Source organism: Geotrypetes seraphini, chromosome 10 (genome assembly GCF_902459505.1).
Source record: "Geotrypetes seraphini chromosome 10, aGeoSer1.1, whole genome shotgun sequence".
Taxonomy (NCBI): Eukaryota; Metazoa; Chordata; class Amphibia; order Gymnophiona; family Dermophiidae; genus Geotrypetes; species Geotrypetes seraphini.
This window is the reverse complement of record NC_047093.1, coordinates 121,791,306-121,797,305: the sequence shown is the minus strand read 5'-3', so window position 1 is coordinate 121,797,305 and position 6,000 is coordinate 121,791,306. Positions and strand designations below refer to the sequence as shown.

General features: G+C 42.5%; 1 protein-coding gene across 1 annotated transcript in view; it reads left to right on the top strand.

Moving 5' to 3' along the window:
- The first annotated feature begins 368 nt into the window (after window positions 1-368).
- LOC117368213 (sodium-dependent neutral amino acid transporter B(0)AT2-like) overlaps window positions 369-6,000 on the top strand; it is a 31,212-nt gene continuing 25,580 nt past the window's right edge. Inside the window, exon 1 of the mRNA XM_033961624.1 lies at window positions 369-578. The gene's annotated coding sequence lies outside the window, so the exon portion shown is untranslated. The remainder of the gene's footprint in view (window positions 579-6,000) is intronic.

The following is a 6,000-nucleotide window of genomic DNA, read 5'->3' as shown; positions in this document are numbered from 1 at the left end:
TTGCTTCAATGTGTCCATATTTCTCAAAGGCAGTTCCCTTTCTGACCATTTGAACAGTGGACGTTATACTAACCACTTTGAGGTCTGTCTATCAAAAGCCAGCCAGAAAATTTTAATAAACAAACTAAGGGTCAAATCCAAAGATAGTTTACTCATATGTCTAACAGCCTTAGTCCTTATCTATGCTAAGATCCTTACCTTTCCTCATCTCAAACTTGTTTTGCTATCTTGTCATTCCTCTTCCCAGGAGCCCCCATCTCTATTTCAATTTCTTTCCCAGAAGACCCCATCTACCTCAATTTTCTTCCCAGGAGACCTCTATCTCTACCCTCATTCCTGTACCAGAAAAACCCACTTCATCCCATTCCTTTCAAGGAAGCACTTTCTTTATTCCCATTTTCTTCCCCGGAGCTTCCATCTGTGTCATGTTTTCTGCCTTTTCTCCTTTTGCCTCACTCATCAGTCTTTGCTTTTCAAAAGCTTTTTCTTTACAGGCAAACAGCTCAGAATCCTGGATTCTGGAAAAACAGTGGCTTGCATCCCAGAGTTGAATCGTCATTTGTCATCCTGTGACCCTGGTAATCTATAAACAGAAGAGGAAGCTATTCATCCTTAAATAATATGTTTGGAGCAGAGAATGTCTGAAACAAAATATTTATCAGATGCCAGGAAGCATCACACTTCTCCCACTATGTCATGGAAGTCCCAAGTTGGATTCCTGCCAGCTTCTGCCTTTCATGAAGTCTAAGATTCTCCTATCTGACATCACAGTGTTTCTGTGATAGTTTCAAGTTATCACACTGCAGCTGCCTTATTAATGTTTCATTAATCCAGAGATAGAAAAACACCATGTAACTGCAGTCTATTATAATTTTTCCTCTTCATATTCTTCCATTTTCTATTTTAATGGTATTGCTTTCTTAATTTTAATATTAATTTATAGATTTTATGTATCACAAGCCGTCCTACTTCTCCTAACAGCTGACTCCTTAAGTCACTCATAGAAGTCTTAGATCACCATCCCAGAACTTGCTGTCTAATAATAATAATAACAGTTTATATACCACAGGACCGTGAAGTTCTATGCGGTTTACAATGATTAAAAATGCTAAGAACATACGAATTGAGCTGCTGGGTCAGACCAGTGGTCCATCGTGCCCAGCAGTCTGCTCACGCGACAGCCCTCTGGTCAAAGACCAGCACCCTAATTGAGACTAGCCCTACCTGAGTACGTTCCGGTTCAGCAGGAACTTGTCTAACTTTGTCTTAAATCCCTGGAGGGTGTTTTCCCCTATGACAGACTCCGGAAGAGTGTTCCAGTTTTCTACCACTCTCTGGGTGAAGAAGAACTTTCTTACATTCGTATGGAATCTATCCCCTTTCAATTGTAGAGAGTGCCCTCTCATTCTCCCTAGCTTGGAGAGGGTGAACAACCTGTCCTTATCTACTAAGTATATTCCCTTCAGTACCTTGAATGTTTCAATCATGTCTCCTCTCAATCTCCTCTGTTCGAGTGAGAAAAGGCCCAGTTTCTCTAAACTTTCACTGTACAGCAACTCCTCCAGCCCCTTAACCATCCTAGTTGCTCTTCTCTGGACCCTTTCGAGTAGTACTGTGTCCTTCTTCATGTACGGTGACCAGTGCTGGACGCAGTACTCCAGGTGAGGGCGCACCATAGCCCGGTACAGCGGCATGATAACCTTCTCTGATCTGTTCATGATCCCTTTCTTTATCATTCCTAGCATTCTGTTTGCCCTTTTCACCGCCACCGCACATTGCGCAGATGGCTTCATCGACTTGTCGATCATAACTCCCAAGTCTCTTTCCTGGGAGGTCTCTCCAAGTACCACCTCGGACATCCTGTATTCGTGCATGAGATTTTTGTCACCGACATGCATCACTTTACACTTATCCATGTTGAATCTCATTTTCCATGTTGATGCCCATTCCTCGAGCCTGATTATTTCCCTTGGCTTACCCTTCCTATGCTTTTTCCCTAGGCCAAACTAACTATGGTGGCTCTTAGCATAGCTCACCTCTTGAGTCTACTCTACTACTACTATTTATTATTTCTGTAGCATTACCAGACGCACGCAACACTGTACATTAAACACACAAGAGGCGGCCCCCTGCTCAAAAGAGCTTACAATCTAATTAGATAATGATATGGTGACAGAATTTGTCACTGTCTCCACGGATAAACATGTGGGAAACCATCCTCATGTCATTCTTTAAGGAGAGAGGGAAGAATGAGTATGACTGGGCACAGCCACTGACCCTCAAGCCTTGCATTGAAGCATGCTGGTGTAGAAGGACTGAGGTTGAGATAGACACTCAAGAATGACACAGGATGGTTTCCCGCGGCTATCCACGGGGATGGGAATGGTGATGAATTCTGTCACTGTGTCATTTTCTAAATCTAATTATGAAAGGCACACTGAACAAAAATGGTGAATCAGTATCTGCTGCTCATATAGGGAAATACAAAGGAATTAAAAGATAGAAAGAGTAGAGGACTACATAGGGAATGTCAAAGAAATATGGTGGTTTAGAAGTTGGTAGGGTTAGAACTTAAATGCAGCTTTGAAAAGTGGGCTTTCAGCCTGGATTTGAATAGCATCAGAGACAGAGCTAGACATACTGAATCAGGCAAGTTTGTTTAGGCATACAGTATATGAATCTTACCAATCAGGCATTTCATCATATTTTCAGCCATTCTCTTAAAATTATATTTTTATCCGGGTAAGTCCCCTTCTTTTTGTCCTTCCCTTTAATGTGAACTTTCTTTACAGCATTGTAGTTCTTCCCTTTTTTTTCCCTCATTAGTCATTGTCCATTGAATATTATGTAAGTCTTTTTGTACCCATTGAATATTATATTTGTATTAATGTACAATTCTATGTATGCTCTATACCCCTATTTAATTTGTACAGCGCTTAGAAGGTTTTATAAGAGTTTTAAAATAAACTGTAAACTGTAAGGGACGGAGTCGGGAGTTGGCAGTAGAGGAGAGGGGTACAGACAAGAGACTCGCCTGTTGAAGGGAGTTCCCAGGACAGAGTATAGGGAGAGATGAGAGAGGAGAGATATTGAGGAGCTGCAGAGTGAATACACTTGTAGTTTAGTAAGAGGAGTTTGAACTGTATGCAGTAGTAGACAGGGAGCCAATGAAGAGACTTGAGGAGAGGGGAAATGTGAGCATAATGACACTTGGCAGAATAAGAGGTATGCGGCAGAATTCTGAACAGATTGAAGGGGAGAAAGATGGCTTAGCGGAAGACCTGTGAGAAGCGAATTGCAGTAATCTAGACGAGAGATGATGAAAGTGTGGATGAGGATCTTGGCAGCATGCTCAGAAAGGAAAGTTCAGATTTTAGCAATGTTATGTAGAAAGAAGTGGCAAGTTTTGGCAATCTGTTGGATATACAAAGAGAAGGAAAGAGATAAGTGAAAGATGACCCTGAGGTTGCAGACAGGGAGGATGAGAGCATTATCCGCCAAAATAGAGGAAGGGGAGAGGCAGGTTTAGGAGGAAAGATAAGGAGTTCAGTCTTGGCCATGTTTAATTATAGATGGCGACAAGGAGGAGGAGACTGAGAGGGGACATGATTGAAAAATTCAAGATAATGAAGGGAATAGACTTAGTAGATAAAGACAGGTTGTTCACCCTCTCCAAGGTAGAAAGAACGAGAGGGCACTCTCTAAAGTTAAAAGGGGATAGATTCCGTACAAACGTAAGGAAGTTCTTCTTCACTCAGAGAGTGGTAGAAAACTGGCTCTTCCGGAGGCTGTCATAGGGGAAAACACCCTCCAAGGATTCAAGACTAAGTTAAACAAGTTCCTGCTGAATCAGAACGTATGCAGATAAGGCTAGTCTCAGTTAGGGCAACTGGTCTTTGACCTAAGGGCTGCCGCGTTAGCGGACTGCTGGGCACGATGGACCTCTGGTTTGACCCAGAAGCGGCAATTCTTATGTTCTCAATGTCAGTCAGGCAGGCTTAGACTCAAGCCTGGATTCCCATATAAATTTCGGGCGTACAGAGGTAAATTTGCAAGTCATCAGCATAGAAATAGTACTGGAAGCTGTGGTAGAAGATTAGAGTGCCAAGGGAGGAAGTGTAGATGGAGAAAAGAAGAGATCACAGGACAGAGCCCTGCGGTATGCCAATTGATAGCAGAATGGCAATGGAGAAAGATTCTACAGAGCATATGCTAAAGGTGCGATGGGAAAGATAGGAAGAAAATCATTAGATAGCAGAGCCCTGGAATCCAAGTAAGGACATCGTATTGATGAGTAGGAGGTGATCTACAGTGACAAATACCACAGATAGATCAAGAAGGATGAGACTTTTAGCAAGGGCAGTTTTCATAAAATGGAGAGGGTGAAAGCCTGATTGGAGGGGGTTGAGAATAGCTCGAGATGAAAGTCAAGGAAAGTGAACAGCACCACAGGACACCTCTAAAAGAGCCACGTGTTTTCTCCTAACTCTTCTGCAGCTCCAGAAGTGTCAATTTAGGGGTAAGAAAACAAGAAGGCAACTGTTCCACTAGATCCACTGTGAGGAAAAAACAACAAAGCAAACCAAACATAATCCAAATATCCAAATCTTTATTTCAAAAACTCCCAGGATCAGATGTGCCTGACGTGGCCACATTTTCCTTATGTGGTTGCATTGTGGGCAAATCAGATGGTGAAATGCACATTCACAACACCAAAGCTGCAAGTTCATGGGTCCCTGAAAATTAACTTTGATGTTGTGAGTGTGCATTTCACCAGCTGGTTTGCCCTGATGCAGCCACTTAGGCGAAACACAGACACATTGATTACTGTAACTCCCTATTTAATGGACTAACCAAAAATAATCTCAAACGCCTCCAACGGGTCCAAAATGCAGCTATCCGCCTCCTACACAACTTCAACTACCATGATCCCATCTCCCCAGCACTCTGTGCTGAACACTGGCTCCCAATTAGCCAGCGCTGTGCTTTCAAGGCCCTGGCAATAGCCCACAAGATAATTTACTCCACCACCCCCTCCTACATAAAATCCAAGCTTCCCATCTACACCCCCACTCGCACCCTCCGCTCAAAATCGGAGATACGCCTATGCACTCCCCCCGGAAGGTCCCTCCTCCCAGAAACTGCCCGCAAACGATCCTACAGCCACTTCATTCCACATCTCTGGAACCAACTCCCCCCTCAACTCAGACAACAGAACTCATTATTAACATTCCGTAAAATGGTAAAGACCCTCCTCTTCAACTAAAGATCACCCTCAGTCTACTCCCCCCCTTAAGCCCCACCTCTCTCCCCTGTCTATCTTCTCCCTAAATTTCACTCTGACAAATTGTATCTAAACTCAATTAACTTGTACTTAAACTAAACTACTTATACTTAAACTCTACTCTTAATTTGCTGTATACTCCCTGTATTTAAATTACTACACAGTCTTGTATGTCCAAACATTTAAACCTATTGTACTTCTTATATGTCTAATTACTCTCCATTGTATATGTTCACTTGTAGACCGTTCTGAGCTACTGGGAGGACGGGATAAAAATCTAAATAAATAAAATAAATAAACATTGAGCATGTCTTCTGTTCCTGGGAGTTTTTGAAATAAAGACTTGGATATTTGGATTCTGTTTGGTCTGCTCCTGTGTTTTCTCCTCAGCAATTCCAACCTGCCTGGGAGCTCATCACAACTGGAAACATGAGCCCAGCTTTGTAATGCCTTTAATATATGTCTGAACACAGAGACTAGGCATCTTCTCACAGGGCATACAGGATCTTGAGCTGTGACTAATTTTACCGGTGCCTGACGTTGAAAACTAAGTGACATCTAGGACTTGCAGTGACAAAGGAAGAAAGGTCTGGAGGTCCCCCTGCTGGTGTGTAATAGAGACCTGTTCAGGGCACAAACACCATTATGTCTAGTTGCTACTTATATTATACATGAGCAAGATCATACACTGGATTTTATTGCAACTGTATTAAGCA